This window comes from Phyllobates terribilis, unplaced genomic scaffold, assembly GCF_046119375.1.
Source record: "Phyllobates terribilis strain yellow unplaced genomic scaffold, ASM4611937v1 Scaffold_74__1_contigs__length_7073193, whole genome shotgun sequence".
NCBI classification, from domain to species: Eukaryota; Metazoa; Chordata; class Amphibia; order Anura; family Dendrobatidae; genus Phyllobates; species Phyllobates terribilis.
Window position 1 is genome coordinate 2,165,772 of NW_027362834.1, and position 18,910 is coordinate 2,184,681.

Consider the following 18,910-nt stretch of genomic DNA (forward strand, 5'->3'; position numbering starts at 1 on the left):
TGGCTGTCCAGCAGCAGACTGAAGGTGGCTGCTGCTGTGCACAGGTATATAAAGGCTCAGAGCCTATTATGACACGCGCAGCCAGCGTTCCATTGCCACATTCCATCTACTGCAGGCAGGATACCTGGCTGGCTGAATGTCGCTGAGAAGCTCACAGAGACCGCCATAAGCAACAGTTTAACAGAATGCCACAGACTAATCAACCAAACTTTTTGGGTTGGGTTCTCTTTTATAGTCTGCAGGCATTAAATGAAAGAAGTCAGTGTTCCAGCAGAAGGAGACAACGTTTCAGAAAAGGCATTGTAGCAAACCAAAAAAGAAATTTTAAGCGCAGCAGAGTAACCAGCGCACATACCTGTTAGCTCAGGTGAGTTTAAAAGGCTGCTGTTGATAACAAGGGCATTTGCTAAATAGATGGTGTGTGTGCAACAATATACTGAAAGGTCAATTATATTGTGCAGCTTATCTCACCACCTGTAGTTATTTAGGTGAAAGCTCCAAAATGCTTGCCTAATATGTCTGTTTATCCAAAAGGAAGTAAAAAGGTAGAGCTAGAAAGATAGCATTGCATCACATTACATGGCAATGCAACGCACAGTTGCTGAAGTTGAACCAAAATGAGCTTGTAATCTGGCTTCTGCAACTTTGAACATGAAAAATCCAATGAGGAGAAGAAAAGCAAAGCCAAAGAGTCCATCCCAAAATCCGACAAACAAGCAAAATGAACAAAAAACATTGAATTCAATTCTTTCTGATTTTAGAAACTGCATTAAAGAAGGGGTGCACCGGTCCTGGAGATACTACAATACCAGGTCAATGCGTGGAGTGGACAGAGCAAGCTCTTTTTCCATCTCCCTGTTCTAAAAATCCATTTAATTTATGGTCCCCAGATAGGGGACGTATCAGATATTAAACTGATAAGAACAGATACTACACTTGATCTTAGCCAAAAGGCCGAGAAGCGATAACCAGAATTGGTTTCAAACTACGGAGCCACCCAAGGATCCTGAAAAGTCCATTTGTGGAGATGAGCTCCTGGACTCCCGTTAAGAAGACATGTTGTCAACCTCTAGATCCCTTACATGCCTGCACTTTTCGGCTTGCTGCTGCTGCAATCCACGCGTTTTAGATCTGCATAACTCCACCTCTTTAAACACAGCACCTTCACCCCCTGCTGTTCCCACCCGCCTCAACACCGTTGGAAGGGAGGAGAACCAATTAAGGCAGGGGGTGGGGTGGAACGAGCAGCTGTCTACCCTTAGCAGGAGGGCTCCTGATTACATACCTCTCCTGCTGCTGCTGCTGGCTGTCCAGCAGCAGACTGAAGGTGGCTGCTGCTGTGCACAGGTATATAAAGGCTCAGAGCCTATTATGACACGCGCAGCCAGCGTTCCATTGCCACATTCCATCTACTGCAGGCAGGATACCTGGCTGGCTGAATGTCGCTGAGAAGCTCACAGAGACCGCCATAAGCAACAGTTTAACAGAATGCCATAGACTAATCAACCAAACTTTTTGGGTTGGGTTCTCTTTTATAGTCTGCAGGCATTAAATGAAAGAAGTCAGTGTTCCAGCAGAAGGAGACAACGTTTCAGAAAAGGCATTGTAGCAAACCAAAAAAGAAATTTTAAGCGCAGCAGAGTAACCAGCGCACATACCTGTTAGCTCAGGTGAGTTTAAAAGGCTGCTGTTGATAACAAGGGCATTTGCTAAATAGATGGTGTGTGTGCAACAATATACTGAAAGGTCAATTATATTGTGCAGCTTATCTCACCACCTGTAGTTATTTAGGTGAAAGCTCCAAAATGCTTGCCTAATATGTCTGTTTATCCAAAAGGAAGTAAAAAGGGAGAGCTAAAGAGATAGCATTGCATCACATTACATGGCAATGCAATGCACAGTTGCTGAAGTTGAACCAAAATGAGCTTGTAATCTGGCTTCTGCAACTTTGAACATGAAAAATCCAATGAGGAGAAGAAAAGCAAAGCCAAAGAGTCCATCCCAAAATCCGACAAACAAGCAAAATGAACAAAAAACATTGAATTCAATTCTTTCTGATTTTAGAAACTGCATTAAAGAAGGGGTGCACCGGTCCTGGAGATACTGCAATACCAGGTCAATGCGTGGAGTGGACAGAGCAAGCTCTTTTTCCATCTCCCTGTTCTAAAAATCCATTTAATATATGGTCCCCAGATAGGGGACGTATCAGATATTAAACTGATAAGAACAGATACTACACTTGATCTTAGCCAAAAGGCCGAGAAGCGATAACCAGAATTGGTTTCAAACTACGGAGCCACCCAAGGATCCTGAAAAGTCCATTTGTGGAGATGAGCTCCTGGACTCCCGTTAAGAAGACATGTTGTCAACCTCTAGATCCCTTACATGCCTGCACTTTTCGGCTTGCTGCTGCTGCAATCCACGCGTTTTAGATCTGCATAACTCCACCTCTTTAAACACAGCACCTTCACCCCCTGCTGTTCCCACCCGCCTCAACACCGTTGGAAGGGAGGAGAACCAATTAAGGCGGGGGGTGGGGTGGAACGAGCAGCTGTCTACCCTTAGCAGGAGGGCTCCTGATTACATACCTCTCCTGCTGCTGCTGCTGCTGGCTGTCCAGCAGCAGACTGAAGGTGGCTGCTGCTGTGCACAGGTATATAAAGGCTCAGAGCCTATTATGACACGCGCAGCCAGCGTTCCATTGCCACATTCCATCTACTGCAGGCAGGATACCTGGCTGGCTGAATGTCGCTGAGAAGCTCACAGAGACCGCCATAAGCAACAGTTTAACAGAATGCCACAGACTAATCAACCAAACTTTTTGGGTTGGGTTCTCTTTTATAGTCTGCAGGCATTAAATGAAAGAAGTCAGTGTTCCAGCAGAAGGAGACAACGTTTCAGAAAAGGCATTGTAGCAAACCAAAAAAGAAATTTTAAGCGCAGCAGAGTAACCAGCGCACATACCTGTTAGCTCAGGTGAGTTTAAAAGGCTGCTGTTGATAACAAGGGCATTTGCTAAATAGATGGTGTGTGTGCAACAATATACTGAAAGGTCAATTATATTGTGCAGCTTATCTCACCACCTGTAGTTATTTAGGTGAAAGCTCCAAAATGCTTGCCTAATATGTCTGTTTATCCAAAAGGAAGTAAAAAGGGAGAGCTAGAAAGATAGCATTGCATCACATTACATGGCAATGCAATGCACAGTTGCTGAAGTTGAACCAAAATGAGCTTGTAATCTGGCTTCTGCAACTTTGAACATGAAAAATCCAATGAGGAGAAGAAAAGCAAAGCCAAAGAGTCCATCCCAAAATCCGACAAACAAGCAAAATGAACAAAAAACATTGAATTCAATTCTTTCTGATTTTAGAAACTGCATTAAAGAAGGGGTGCACCGGTCCTGGAGATACTGCAATACCAGGTCAATGCGTGGAGTGGACAGAGCAAGCTCTTTTTCCATCTCCCTGTTCTAAAAATCCATTTAATATATGGTCCCCAGATAGGGGACGTATCAGATATTAAACTGATAAGAACAGATACTACACTTGATCTTAGCCAAAAGGCCGAGAAGCGATAACCAGAATTGGTTTCAAACTACGGAGCCACCCAAGGATCCTGAAAAGTCCATTTGTGGAGATGAGCTCCTGGACTCCCGTTAAGAAGACATGTTGTCAACCTCTAGATCCCTTACATGCCTGCACTTTTCGGCTTGCTGCTGCTGCAATCCACGCGTTTTAGATCTGCATAACTCCACCTCTTTAAACACAGCACCTTCACCCCCTGCTGTTCCCACCCGCCTCAACACCGTTGGAAGGGAGGAGAACCAATTAAGGCGGGGGGTGGGGTGGAACGAGCAGCTGTCTACCCTTAGCAGGAGGGCTCCTGATTACATACCTCTCCTGCTGCTGCTGCTGCTGGCTGTCCAGCAGCAGACTGAAGGTGGCTGCTGCTGTGCACAGGTATATAAAGGCTCAGAGCCTATTATGACACGCGCAGCCAGCGTTCCATTGCCACATTCCATCTACTGCAGGCAGGATACCTGGCTGGCTGAATGTCGCTGAGAAGCTCACAGAGACCGCCATAAGCAACAGTTTAACAGAATGCCACAGACTAATCAACCAAACTTTTTGGGTTGGGTTCTCTTTTATAGTCTGCAGGCATTAAATGAAAGAAGTCAGTGTTCCAGCAGAAGGAGACAACGTTTCAGAAAAGGCATTGTAGCAAACCAAAAAAGAAATTTTAAGCGCAGCAGAGTAACCAGCGCACATACCTGTTAGCTCAGGTGAGTTTAAAAGGCTGCTGTTGATAACAAGGGCATTTGCTAAATAGATGGTGTGTGTGCAACAATATACTGAAAGGTCAATTATATTGTGCAGCTTATCTCACCACCTGTAGTTATTTAGGTGAAAGCTCCAAAATGCTTGCCTAATATGTCTGTTTATCCAAAAGGAAGTAAAAAGGGAGAGCTAGAAAGATAGCATTGCATCACATTACATGGCAATGCAATGCACAGTTGCTGAAGTTGAACCAAAATGAGCTTGTAATCTGGCTTCTGCAACTTTGAACATGAAAAATCCAATGAGGAGAAGAAAAGCAAAGCCAAAGAGTCCATCCCAAAATCCGACAAACAAGCAAAATGAACAAAAAACATTGAATTCAATTCTTTCTGATTTTAGAAACTGCATTAAAGAAGGGGTGCACCGGTCCTGGAGATACTGCAATACCAGGTCAATGCGTGGAGTGGACAGAGCAAGCTCTTTTTCCATCTCCCTGTTCTAAAAATCCATTTAATATATGGTCCCCAGATAGGGGACGTATCAGATATTAAACTGATAAGAACAGATACTACACTTGATCTTAGCCAAAAGGCCGAGAAGCGATAACCAGAATTGGTTTCAAACTACGGAGCCACCCAAGGATCCTGAAAAGTCCATTTGTGGAGATGAGCTCCTGGACTCCCGTTAAGAAGACATGTTGTCAACCTCTAGATCCCTTACATGCCTGCACTTTTCGGCTTGCTGCTGCTGCAATCCACGCGTTTTAGATCTGCATAACTCCACCTCTTTAAACACAGCACCTTCACCCCCTGCTGTTCCCACCCGCCTCAACACCGTTGGAAGGGAGGAGAACCAATTAAGGCGGGGGGTGGGGTGGAACGAGCAGCTGTCTACCCTTAGCAGGAGGGCTCCTGATTACATACCTCTCCTGCTGCTGCTGCTGCTGGCTGTCCAGCAGCAGACTGAAGGTGGCTGCTGCTGTGCACAGGTATATAAAGGCTCAGAGCCTATTATGACACGCGCAGCCAGCGTTCCATTGCCACATTCCATCTACTGCAGGCAGGATACCTGGCTGGCTGAATGTCGCTGAGAAGCTCACAGAGACCGCCATAAGCAACAGTTTAACAGAATGCCACAGACTAATCAACCAAACTTTTTGGGTTGGGTTCTCTTTTATAGTCTGCAGGCATTAAATGAAAGAAGTCAGTGTTCCAGCAGAAGGAGACAACGTTTCAGAAAAGGCATTGTAGCAAACCAAAAAAGAAATTTTAAGCGCAGCAGAGTAACCAGCGCACATACCTGTTAGCTCAGGTGAGTTTAAAAGGCTGCTGTTGATAACAAGGGCATTTGCTAAATAGATGGTGTGTGTGCAACAATATACTGAAAGGTCAATTATATTGTGCAGCTTATCTCACCACCTGTAGTTATTTAGGTGAAAGCTCCAAAATGCTTGCCTAATATGTCTGTTTATCCAAAAGGAAGTAAAAAGGGAGAGCTAGAAAGATAGCATTGCATCACATTACATGGCAATGCAATGCACAGTTGCTGAAGTTGAACCAAAATGAGCTTGTAATCTGGCTTCTGCAACTTTGAACATGAAAAATCCAATGAGGAGAAGAAAAGCAAAGCCAAAGAGTCCATCCCAAAATCCGACAAACAAGCAAAATGAACAAAAAACATTGAACTCAATTCTTTCTGATTTTAGAAACTGCATTAAAGAAGGGGTGCACCGGTCCTGGAGATACTGCAATACCAGGTCAATGCGTGGAGTGGACAGAGCAAGCTCTTTTTCCATCTCCCTGTTCTAAAAATCCATTTAATATATGGTCCCCAGATAGGGGACGTATCAGATATTAAACTGATAAGAACAGATACTACACTTGATCTTAGCCAAAAGGCCGAGAAGCGATAACCAGAATTGGTTTCAAACTACGGAGCCACCCAAGGATCCTGAAAAGTCCATTTGTGGAGATGAGCTCCTGGACTCCCGTTAAGAAGACATGTTGTCAACCTCTAGATCCCTTACATGCCTGCACTTTTCGGCTTGCTGCTGCTGCAATCCACGCGTTTTAGATCTGCATAACTCCACCTCTTTAAACACAGCACCTTCACCCCCTGCTGTTCCCACCCGCCTCAACACCGTTGGAAGGGAGGAGAACCAATTAAGGCGGGGGGTGGGGTGGAACGAGCAGCTGTCTACCCTTAGCAGGAGGGCTCCTGATTACATACCTCTCCTGCTGCTGCTGCTGCTGGCTGTCCAGCAGCAGACTGAAGGTGGCTGCTGCTGTGCACAGGTATATAAAGGCTCAGAGCCTATTATGACACGCGCAGCCAGCGTTCCATTGCCACATTCCATCTACTGCAGGCAGGATACCTGGCTGGCTGAATGTCGCTGAGAAGCTCACAGAGACCGCCATAAGCAACAGTTTAACAGAATGCCACAGACTAATCAACCAAACTTTTTGGGTTGGGTTCTCTTTTATAGTCTGCAGGCATTAAATGAAAGAAGTCAGTGTTCCAGCAGAAGGAGACAACGTTTCAGAAAAGGCATTGTAGCAAACCAAAAAAGAAATTTTAAGCGCAGCAGAGTAACCAGCGCACATACCTGTTAGCTCAGGTGAGTTTAAAAGGCTGCTGTTGATAACAAGGGCATTTGCTAAATAGATGGTGTGTGTGCAACAATATACTGAAAGGTCAATTATATTGTGCAGCTTATCTCACCACCTGTAGTTATTTAGGTGAAAGCTCCAAAATGCTTGCCTAATATGTCTGTTTATCCAAAAGGAAGTAAAAAGGGAGAGCTAGAAAGATAGCATTGCATCACATTACATGGCAATGCAATGCACAGTTGCTGAAGTTGAACCAAAATGAGCTTGTAATCTGGCTTCTGCAACTTTGAACATGAAAAATCCAATGAGGAGAAGAAAAGCAAAGCCAAAGAGTTCATCCCAAAATCCGACAAACAAGCAAAATGAACAAAAAACATTGAATTCAATTCTTTCTGATTTTAGAAACTGCATTAAAGAAGGGGTGCACCGGTCCTGGAGATACTGCAATACCAGGTCAATGCGTGGAGTGGACAGAGCAAGCTCTTTTTCCATCTCCCTGTTCTAAAAATCCATTTAATATATGGTCCCCAGATAGGGGACGTATCAGATATTAAACTGATAAGAACAGATACTACACTTGATCTTAGCCAAAAGGCCGAGAAGCGATAACCAGAATTGGTTTCAAACTACGGAGCCACCCAAGGATCCTGAAAAGTCCATTTGTGGAGATGAGCTCCTGGACTCCCGTTAAGAAGACATGCTGTCAACCTCTAGATCCCTTACATGCCTGCACTTTTCGGCTTGCTGCTGCTGCAATCCACGCGTTTTAGATCTGCATAACTCCACCTCTTTAAACACAGCACCTTCACCCCCTGCTGTTCCCACCCGCCTCAACACCGTTGGAAGGGAGGAGAACCAATTAAGGCGGGGGGTGGGGTGGAACGAGCAGCTGTCTACCCTTAGCAGGAGGGCTCCTGATCACATACCTCTCCTGCTGCTGCTGCTGCTGGCTGTCCAGCAGCAGACTGAAGGTGGCTGCTGCTGTGCACAGGTATATAAAGGCTCAGAGCCTATTATGACACGCGCAGCCAGCGTTCCATTGCCACATTCCATCTACTGCAGGCAGGATACCTGGCTGGCTGAATGTCGCTGAGAAGCTCACAGAGACCGCCATAAGCAACAGTTTAACAGAATGCCACAGACTAATCAACCAAACTTTTTGGGTTGGGTTCTCTTTTATAGTCTGCAGGCATTAAATGAAAGAAGTCAGTGTTCCAGCAGAAGGAGACAACGTTTCAGAAAAGGCATTGTAGCAAACCAAAAAAGAAATTTTAAGCGCAGCAGAGTAACCAGCGCACATACCTGTTAGCTCAGGTGAGTTTAAAAGGCTGCTGTTGATAACAAGGGCATTTGCTAAATAGATGGTGTGTGTGCAACAATATACTGAAAGGTCAATTATATTGTGCAGCTTATCTCACCACCTGTAGTTATTTAGGTGAAAGCTCCAAAATGCTTGCCTAATATGTCTGTTTATCCAAAAGGAAGTAAAAAGGGAGAGCTAGAAAGATAGCATTGCATCACATTACATGGCAATGCAATGCACAGTTGCTGAAGTTGAACCAAAATGAGCTTGTAATCTGGCTTCTGCAACTTTGAACATGAAAAATCCAATGAGGAGAAGAAAAGCAAAGCCAAAGAGTCCATCCCAAAATCCGACAAACAAGCAAAATGAACAAAAAACATTGAATTCAATTCTTTCTGATTTTAGAAACTGCATTAAAGAAGGGGTGCACCGGTCCTGGAGATACTGCAATACCAGGTCAATGCGTGGAGTGGACAGAGCAAGCTCTTTTTCCATCTCCCTGTTCTAAAAATCCATTTAATATATGGTCCCCAGATAGGGGACGTATCAGATATTAAACTGATAAGAACAGATACTACACTTGATCTTAGCCAAAAGGCCGAGAAGCGATAACCAGAATTGGTTTCAAACTACGGAGCCACCCAAGGATCCTGAAAAGTCCATTTGTGGAGATGAGCTCCTGGACTCCCGTTAAGAAGACATGTTGTCAACCTCTAGATCCCTTACATGCCTGCACTTTTCGGCTTGCTGCTGCTGCAATCCACGCGTTTTAGATCTGCATAACTCCACCTCTTTAAACACAGCACCTTCACCCCCTGCTGTTCCCACCCGCCTCAACACCGTTGGAAGGGAGGAGAACCAATTAAGGCGGGGGGTGGGGTGGAACGAGCAGCTGTCTACCCTTAGCAGGAGGGCTCCTGATTACTAGTGTTGAGCCACCCCCGTAGTGTTCGGGTTCGGTTCGGTTCGTCGAACACCGGGATGTTCGAGGAACTGTTCGTCGAACTGTTCGTCGAACACCTTAGAACACCGTCGAACACCGTTAAAACCAATGGCAGGCAAACAAAAACACATAGAAACACATAGAAAACACCTGCAAAGGTGTCCAAAAGCTGACAAACTGCTCAGAAGACACTCTCTTTAAAAAAGCCGGCCGGCAAATTCAGCAGCGGCATACACCGGTACCCGACAATTTAGACAAGAAGGAATAGAGCATCACACATAGATTAGATAGATAGAAACATGTCAGTCACACATATAAGAAGCACAGTGATAGTGTTGGTTACTGTACTTGTCATTTAGTGTAAAGGATTTATTAAAAAAAATATTAGTGTTTTCATGCACTGTCTCTTTAAAAAAGCCGGCGGCAATTCAGCATCTGTACCCGACAATTTAGAGCAGAAAGAATAGAGCTTCACACATAGATTAGATAGATAGAAACATGTCAGTCACATATATAATAAGTACAGTGATAGTGTTGCTTACTGTACTTGTCATTTAATGTAAAGGATTTATTTAAAAAAATATTAGTGTTTTCATGCACTGTCTCTTTAAAAAAGCCGGCCGGCAATTCAGCAGCGGTACCCGACAATTTATAACAGACAGAATAGAGCTTCACACATAGATTAGATAGATAGAAACATGTCAGTCACATATATATGAAGTACAGTGATAGTGTTGGTTACTGTACTTGTCATTTAGTATTAAAATAAAGGATTTATTATTAAAAAAATTGGCGTGGGGTTCCCCGTAATTTTAGGCTCTAGCGGAGGTTAAGCAGACGGCTGGGGCAGATGTTTGAAGCCTGGGAAGGGGGTAATACCCACGGAGCTTCCCAGGCTACTAATATGAGCCCCCAGCTGAATACATAGCCTTTACTAGCTATTAAAATGGGGGACCCCCCCAAAAAAATGACGTGGGGTCCCCCCTAATTTAATAGCTAGCAAAGGCTAGGCAGACAGCTGGGGGCTGATATTAATAGCCCAGGAAGGGAGCCATGAATATTGGCCCCCTCCCAGGCTAGAAACACCAGCCGTCAGCCGCCCCAGAAATGGCGCATTCATAGGATGCGCCAATTCTGGCACTTAGCCTCGCTCTTCCACGCTGCCCTGGTGCGGTGGCAGGGGGTAATAGGGTTGGGGTTGATGTCAGCTTATAATGCCAGCTGACATCAAGCCCAGGTTAGTAATGGAGAGGCGTCTATAAGACACCCCCATTACTAACCCCATAGTCAAAGTTAAAAAAAAACACAAACACCCAGAATAAAGTCCTTTAATTGAAATAAAGACACAATCCTTTATTGTTCTAAATTAAACCATACTTACCATCACGCCCATTCCAGCTGAAGCCAACGATCTCCTGCAATAAAAGAAAAATAATAAAGCAACCTCATCCTTACCTTTCCATGGTTCCCACGACAGCTTCAGCTCTGCTACATCGAGATGACAGGCTGGACCGCAGCAGAACGCTGCCATCCAGCCTGTCATCCCGCAGACACTGAGAAGCGCAGGCTTGCTTGCGCTGCTCAGCGTCTCTCTGTGACGACATCCAGATGAGCCGAGTTCATGTCCAATGAACTCGGCTCACCTCATGCACGTCACTGACAGCGTGGGAAAATTCTCACGCTGAAGCGCTGATTGCAGGAGAATTTTCCCACGCTGTCAGTGACGTGCAGGAGGTGAGCTGAGTTCATTGGACATGAGCTCACCTCATGCACATCACTGACAGCATGGGAGAATTCTCCTGCACTCAGCACTTCAGCGTGAGAATTTTCCCACGCTGTCAGTGACGTGCATGAGGTGAGCCGAGTTCATTGGACATGACCTCGGCTCATCTGGATGCCGTCACAGCGAGACAGTGAGGAGCGCAAGCATGCCTGCGCTTCTCAGTGTCTGCGGGATGACAGACTGGATGGCAGCGTTCTGCTGCGGTCCAGCCAGTCATCTCGATGTAGCAGAGCTGAAGCTGTCGTGGGAACCATGGAAAGGTAAGGATGAGGTTGCTTTATTATTTTTCTTTTATTTCAGGAGATCGTTGGCTTCAGCTGGAATGGGTGTGATGGTAAGTATGGTTTAATTTAGAACAATAAAGAATTGTGTCTTTATTTCAATTAAAGGACTTTATTCTGGGTGTTGTGTTTTTTTTAAATACTTTACTAGAAATTCATGGCGGTCATGTCTAATACTGGCGTGACCCCATGAATTTTGGGCTTGGGGCCAGCTGATAATACCAAGCTGGCCCTAACCCCTTTATTACCCAGTGAGCCACCGCACCAGGGCCCTGGATGAGTTGGGTACAGCGCCAGAAGATGGCGCTTCTATGAACGCGCCATTTTCCGGGGTGGCTGCGGACTGCAATTTGCAGCGGGGGGGGCCCAGAAAGCTTGGGCCTCCCTGCGCTGCAGATTCCAGCCCCCAGCTGCCTAGTTGTACCTGGCTGGACACAAAAATAGGGCGAAGCCCCACGTACTTTTTTTTTAATTATTTCATGAAATTCATGAAATAATTAAGAAAAAAAGGGCTTCCCTATATTGTTGTGTCCGGCCAGGTACAAATAGGCAGCTGGTGGATGGGGGCAGCCCGTTTCTGCCTGCTGTACCTGGCTGGACACAAATATAGTGCGAAGCCCCACTTCAATTTTTTTAAATTATTTCAGGAAATTCATGAAATAATTTAAAAAAAATTGACGTGGGGCTTCGCACTATATTTGTGTCCAGCCAGGTACAGCAGGCAGGAACGGGCTGCCCCCAACCACCAGCTGCCTATTTGTACCTGGCCGGACACAACAATATAGGGAAGCCCTTTTTTTCTTAATTATTTCATGAAATAATTTAAAGAAAATTGACGTGGGGCTTCGCCCTGTTTTTGTGTCCAGCCAGGTACAACTAGGCAGCTGGGGGCTGGAATCCGCAGCGCAGGGAGGCCCAAGCTTTCTGGGCCACCCCCGCTGCAAATTGCAGTCCGCAGCCACCCCGGAAAATGGCGCGTTCATAGAAGCGCCATCTTCTGGCGCTGTACCCAACTCATCCAGGGCCCTGATGCGGTGGCTCACTGGGTAATAAAGGGGTTAGGGCCAGCTTGGCATTATCAGCTGGCCCTAAGCCCGAAATTCATGGGGTCACGCCAATATTAGACATGACCACCATGAATTTCTAGTAAAGTATTTAAAAAAAACACAACACCCAGAAAAAAGTCCTTTAATTGAAATAAACACACAATTCTTTATTGTTCTAAATTAAACCATACTTACCATCACGCCCATTCCAGCTGAAGCCAACGATCTCCTGAAATAAAAGAAAAATAATAAAGCAACATCATCCTTACCTTTCCATGGTTCCCAGGACCGGTCCAGCTCTGCTACATCGAGATGACAGGCTGGACCGCAGCAGAACGCTGCCATCCAGCCTCTCATCCCGCAGACACTGAGAAGCGCAGGCTTGCTTGCGCTCCACAGTGTCTCTCTGTGAGGGCATCCAGATGAGCCGAGTTCATGTCCAATGAACTCGGCTCACCTCATGCACGTCACTGACAGCGTGGGAAAATTCTCCTGCACTTAGCGCTTCAGCGTGGGAGAATTCTCACACTGAAGCGCTGAGTGCAGGAGAATTCTCCCACGCTGTCAGTGACGTGCAGGAGGTGAGCTGAGTTCATTGGACATGAGCTCACCTTATGCACGTCACTGACAGCGTGGGAGAATTCTCCTGCACTCACCGCTTCAGCGTGAGAATTTTCCCACGCTGTCAGTGACGTGCATGAGGTGAGCCGAGTTCATTGGACATGAACTCGGCTCATCTGGATGTCGTCACAGAGAGACGCTGAGCAGCGCAAGCAAGCCTGCGCTTCTCAGTGTCTGCGGGATGAGAGGCTGGATGGCAGCGTTCTGCTGCGGTCCAGCCTGTCATCTCGATGTAGCAGAGCTGAAGCTGTCGTGGGAACCATGGAAAGGTAAGGATGAGGTTGGTTTATTATTTTTCTTTTATTGCAGGAGATCGTTGGCTTCAGCTGGAATGGGCGTGACGGTAAGTATGGTTTAATTTAGAACAATAAAGGATTGTGTCTTTATTTCAATTAAAGGACTTTATTCTGGGTGTTTGTGTTTTTTTTAACTTTGACTATGGGGTTAGTAATGGGGGTGTCTTATAGACGCCTCTCCATTACTAACCTGGGCTTGATGTCAGCTGGCATTATAAGCTGACATCAACCCCAACCCTATTACCCCCTGCCACCGCACCAGGGCAGCGTGGAAGAGCGAGGCTAAGTGCCAGAATTGGCGCATCCTATGAATGCGCCATTTCTGGGGCGGCTGACGGCTGGTGTTTCTAGCCTGGGAGGGGGCCAATATTCATGGCTCCCTTCCTGGGCTATTAATATCAGCCCCCAGCTGTCTGCCTAGCCTTTGCTAGCTATTAAATTAGGGGGGACCCCACGTCATTTTTTTTGGGGTGTCCCCCATTTAAATAGCTAGTAAAGGCTATGTATTCAGCTGGGGGCTGATATTAGTAGCCTGGGAAGCTCCGTGGGTATTACCCCCTTCCCAGGCTTCAAACATCAGCCCCAGCCGTCTGCTTAACCTCCGCTAGAGCCTAAAATTAAGGGGAACCCCACGCCAATTTTTTTAATAATAAATCCTTTATTTTAATACTAAATGACAAGTACAGTAACCAACACTATCACTGTACTTCATATATATGTGACTGACATGTTTCTATCTATCTAATCTATGTGTGAAGCTCTATTCTGTCTGTTATAAATTGTCGGGTACCGCTGCTGAATTGCCGGCCGGCTTTCTTAAAGAGACGGTGCATGAAAACACTATTATTTTTTTTGATAAATCCTTTACACTAAATGACAAGTACAGTAAGCAGCACTTTCACTGTACTTCGTATATATGTGGCTGACATGTTTATATCTATCTAATCTATGTGTGAAGCTCTATTCTTTCGATTCTAAATTGTCGGGTACAGGTGTATGCCGCTGCTGAATTGCCGGCTTTTCATGTTTCACTGTTGGCACTGTTCCCATCGATTTGGGCAATCACTGTAATGCCACAACCACCATGGCTGTGACATTACAGTGAGTGGCAGACAATCCCTGCATGATTGGTGCTCTAAATAGCACCAGACATGCAGGACACGCTTTTGGTGCACGAACAGTTATCGAACATAACCTCGAACAGCCGAATTTTTTGCAAATCGTTCGGGTTCGTCGAACAACTCGAACACCGCCCAAAACAGCTCGAATTTGAGATTGGCGAACAGTTCTAGTCGAACACCGCTCATCTCTACTGATTACATACCTCTCCTGCTGCTGCTGCTGCTGGCTGTCCAGCAGCAGACTGAAGGTGGCTGCTGCTGTGCACAGGTATATAAAGGCTCAGAGCCTATTATGACACGCGCAGCCAGCGTTCCATTGCCACATTCCATCTACTGCAGGCAGGATACCTGGCTGGCTGAATGTCGCTGAGAAGCTCACAGAGACCGCCATAAGCAACAGTTTAACAGAATGCCACAGACTAATCAACCAAACTTTTTGGGTTGGGTTCTCTTTTATAGTCTGCAGGCATTAAATGAAAGAAGTCAGTGTTCCAGCAGAAGGAGACAACGTTTCAGAAAAGGCATTGTAGCAAACCAAAAAAGAAATTTTAAGCGCAGCAGAGTAACCAGCGCACATACCTGTTAGCTCAGGTGAGTTTAAAAGGCTGCTGTTGATAACAAGGGCATTTGCTAAATAGATGGTGTGTGTGCAACAATATACTGAAAGGTCAATTATATTGTGCAGCTTATCTCACCACCTGTAGTTATTTAGGTGAAAGCTCCAAAATGCTTGCCTAATATGTCTGTTTATCCAAAAGGAAGTAAAAAGGGAGAGCTAGAAAGATAGCATTGCATCACATTACATGGCAATGCAATGCACAGTTGCTGAAGTTGAACCAAAATGAGCTTGTAATCTGGCTTCTGCAACTTTGAACATGAAAAATCCAATGAGGAGAAGAAAAGCAAAGCCAAAGAGTCCATCCCAAAATCCGACAAACAAGCAAAATGAACAAAAAACATTGAATTCAATTCTTTCTGATTTTAGAAACTGCATTAAAGAAGGGGTGCACCGGTCCTGGAGATACTGCAATACCAGGTCAATGCGTGGAGTGGACAGAGCAAGCTCTTTTTCCATCTCCCTGTTCTAAAAATCCATTTAATATATGGTCCCCAGATAGGGGACGTATCAGATATTAAACTGATAAGAACAGATCAGGTTTCAACATAATTTATTAAGTGCGTAAAAGATGGTTTACAATCAAAAACAACAACACAAACAGTACATTATTAAAACACAGAATTCCACCCATAAAAACCCCATATACGATTAGCATCCCTCCTCCCAATACATTTGACATCCCTCAAGTAATAAATATACATCTGGCTAAAAGCAATTTTAAGACAATCCTTCACAGAAATAGCATCACGTTTAAAAAGTAAAATATTGCGTGCCTTCCAAAGGGCGTCTTTAAAACAGTTAATCATACACCAACATATACAATACTGTTGAGGGGTCGGACATTTAAAAAGGCCATATAAAACATATTCATGGTTAAAATCTCTTAAACCACAAGTCCATTTTAAAAGAATCCCAACTTTGTGCCAAAGTTCCTGTGCAAATGGGCAATTCCACATAAGGTGCAAGGTGGTTTCGTCATTAATACATGAGTCTCTGGCGCATTTGGCTCTGGCCACCAGGCCTCTCCTGTGTTGAAACTCTCTGGTGGGGAGGCACTGGTGGACCACCATCCATGCGATGTCCTTATGTCCATTTGCTAAGAATTTCCCGAAGACATTCTTCCAAACTTGCTTCGATCTCTCTTCTGAGAAATTTACTATGGGGGTCACATCTTCATTCCTCCTCAGAAAAGATAAAAGCTTCTTGCGGTCTTTAAAAATGTCCATATTAAAATCACCAAGGCTATAAAATCGAACAGTCTTTTCTAAGATTGCTTGGTGTTTGGGGGGGCATAGTAAAACAGGGGAATTCAACGACAACTTAAACCATCTTTTAAAAATCATCCCACAAGTATATTTTAAAAAATAACTTAGCGCACTATTACCATTAAAATGTTTGAAACAAAAGCAGAAATAATTTAAATACAAATAAATATGTAAATCGGGGACATCCCTTCCGCCTTTCATTTTATTCTTCCTCATTATTTCTCGCCTTAATTTTTCCATTTTGGAGTTCCATAAAAACATAAAGATCATCCTAGTCATTTTTTTAATTAAAACATCAGAGGGGGGGTACACCATAGCTATATACAGTATGAGGGGTAACAACACTGATTTTATAATTAAAATTTTCCCCTCCATTGTTAGGGACCTCAAACCCCAAAATGATATTTTCTTTGACATTTTTTCTATGACATTCTCCCAGCTTTGAGTTCCCACATTCTCCTCGTTAAAAACAACTCCAAGAATTTTTACATTGTCTCGTTTTATAGTGAGCTGCGGGAGTTGGGCGGTGTCCCAGGATCCCAAAGTCAGACATTCAGATTTATTTAAATTAAGTTTAAAACCGGATGCCTGGGAAAAAAAATCAATGCGCAACACCGCCCTCCGGAGGGAAGCAGGGTCCACGCACACAACCGTCACGTCATCCATGTAGCCAAAGACTCTCACATCACTGCCACCTCCGCCTGGAACAGGAACCCCTCTAATCACTTTGTCTTTCCTTATTGCGCTCAGCAGGGGCTCCATGGCGCAGATGAACAGGATGGGCGACAAGGGGCATCCCTGCTTCACTCCGGACTCAAGGGGAACTCCATCTGTTAAAAAGCCATTAAGAGAAATTTGACTAAAACAATTTTTATATAAAATCTTAATACAATTTAAAAGCATATTAGGGATACCCATTCTTTTTAAAACTCTAAAAAGAAATCTATGAGAGACTCTATCGAAAGCTTTTTCAAAATCTAGGGCTAAAAGAGCTACATTTTGACCCCGGTCTCTGGAATACCAAATTACATCCCTTAATACGTTTAAAACCTCTGAAATACTTCTGCCTGGTACACTACAAACCTGCTCAGGCTGGATTAGTTTGGCAATGACACTCCTGAGCCGGTCTGCAACCACCTTAGCAAGTACCTTGTAATCAACATTTAGGAGAGTTATGGGTCTCCAATTCGCTAGAGTACTGCGGTCACCTTTTTTATATATCAAAGACACCACTCCTCTCCTCCACGAAAATGGCAACTGTTCACAAATAAAAACTTCCTCTTTTAAAATGTCCCAAAAAGTAAGGTAAAACTCTACAGGTAGTCCGTCACACCCAGGTGCTTTACCCTTAGAGAAACTTTTAAAAACATAAAATAATTCCTCTAAAACAATATCGCGTTCTAAAAACTCCTGGTCTGTAAAATTTAACTTAAAATCGAGATCATTAAGAGCATCAGATAAAAAGGACTCATCTATACACTTTTTACTAAAAAGATGCTTATAAAAGTTAAAAGTAGCATTCAACATTCCCTGCATAGATGTTTCACCCTCTAGATTTGTGATCACTTCTCTTTTATCCATGACTTTTTTGAAGAAGAAGCGAGAGCACTTCTCCCCCTCCTCCAAGTGCTGCACTCTAGAGTTAAAAATAATCTCTTTCCCCTTTGTGTCTATGCAGTTCTGAATTTCAGTTTTTAGGCTAGCAATATCATCTCCCACCTCCACCCCTAGCTCTTTGAATTTAAAAAGTGTTTGTAGTTTGGTGTTAAGATCACTAAAACATCTTTTTTTCTCTCTAGCTTTACGTCTCCCTGCTTTTATAAAAAACATTCTGACTTTTTTTTTCAAATTTTCCCACCAGGTTGCCATAGGGGCATCAGAAGGTTTTTGTCGCCGCCAGGCTTGATAGGCTTTACCAAAGTCTTGTCGAATCAGAGGGTCCTCCAGCAGGTAAGTACTTAGACGCCAGAGGCCCCTGTTGACCCTCTGTTCATCCCGATATTCTAGATGCACCTCCAAGCCCTTATGGTCAGAAAATATATTTGATGTTAAAACACATTTTACAGGGTTAAAATCATCTGATAGGAAAATAAAATCGATCCTGGAGGACACCCCTCTTCCGGACCACGTATAACCAGGGTCCGTCGGCAGGAGTGACCTCCACGCATCGCATAATTTAAAATCAGTTATAAAATCTTTCAATAGATGACATGACTTATCCAATTTGCGTAAAGGGTCACCCCCTGCTCGTTGTTCACTAGCACAAAGACAATTAAAATCACCCCCTACGATCAGGGGAGATGACCCAGTACAGTACAATGGAAATATCCCAAATAAATTAATTCTCTCTTGCTTATCAGGGGGAGCATAAATATTCATTACACGTAGGGTAAAACCATTAAATTTAAAATGCACTAAAACCACTCTGCCTGGTACTATTTCTGTGACAGCATTTATAGTAATATTTCTCCCACGACAGAGGAAGCCCACCCCCGCTGACTTGTTGTCATTGGAGCCAGACCAGATGGAGGGCCCCAGTCTCCAATCTGTCTTGATATCATTATAATTTAGTGCATGTTGTATTCCGCATTCCTGTAATAAACATATGTCAAAGTCAGTGGTTTCTAAATACTTGAATAGAGCAGCCCTACGAACTGGGCTCTTTAATGACCTCACATTCAGTGAGACAAGTCTTAATGTGGGCATTCATAGGTCAGGGTGGTGGATCTTCCATGAGGACACCTGA

The 18,910-nt window shown here is 44.3% G+C and overlaps 8 non-coding genes across 8 annotated transcripts; all 8 read right to left on the reverse strand.

The window, feature by feature from the left end:
• Positions 1 to 775: 775 nt before the first annotated feature.
• LOC141195986 (U2 spliceosomal RNA) lies at positions 776 to 966 on the reverse strand. The gene has a single exon (XR_012268555.1). It is a non-coding gene; the product is annotated as a U2 spliceosomal RNA (small nuclear RNA).
• Positions 967 to 2,078: 1,112 nt separating this feature from the next.
• On the reverse strand, positions 2,079 to 2,269 carry LOC141194711 (U2 spliceosomal RNA). Its single transcript, XR_012267332.1, has one exon. It is a non-coding gene; the product is annotated as a U2 spliceosomal RNA (small nuclear RNA).
• A 1,115-nt stretch (positions 2,270 to 3,384) lies between these two features.
• LOC141194712 (U2 spliceosomal RNA) lies at positions 3,385 to 3,575 on the reverse strand. The gene has a single exon (XR_012267333.1). It is a non-coding gene; the product is annotated as a U2 spliceosomal RNA (small nuclear RNA).
• A 1,115-nt stretch (positions 3,576 to 4,690) lies between these two features.
• On the reverse strand, positions 4,691 to 4,881 carry LOC141194713 (U2 spliceosomal RNA). The gene has a single exon (XR_012267334.1). It is a non-coding gene; the product is annotated as a U2 spliceosomal RNA (small nuclear RNA).
• A 1,115-nt stretch (positions 4,882 to 5,996) lies between these two features.
• LOC141194714 (U2 spliceosomal RNA) lies at positions 5,997 to 6,187 on the reverse strand. The gene has a single exon (XR_012267335.1). It is a non-coding gene; the product is annotated as a U2 spliceosomal RNA (small nuclear RNA).
• Positions 6,188 to 7,302: 1,115 nt separating this feature from the next.
• LOC141194715 (U2 spliceosomal RNA) lies at positions 7,303 to 7,493 on the reverse strand. The gene has a single exon (XR_012267336.1). It is a non-coding gene; the product is annotated as a U2 spliceosomal RNA (small nuclear RNA).
• A 1,115-nt stretch (positions 7,494 to 8,608) lies between these two features.
• On the reverse strand, positions 8,609 to 8,799 carry LOC141194716 (U2 spliceosomal RNA). The gene has a single exon (XR_012267337.1). It is a non-coding gene; the product is annotated as a U2 spliceosomal RNA (small nuclear RNA).
• A 6,480-nt stretch (positions 8,800 to 15,279) lies between these two features.
• On the reverse strand, positions 15,280 to 15,469 carry LOC141196310 (U2 spliceosomal RNA). The gene has a single exon (XR_012268865.1). It is a non-coding gene; the product is annotated as a U2 spliceosomal RNA (small nuclear RNA).
• Between the last annotated feature and the right edge of the window lie 3,441 nt (positions 15,470 to 18,910).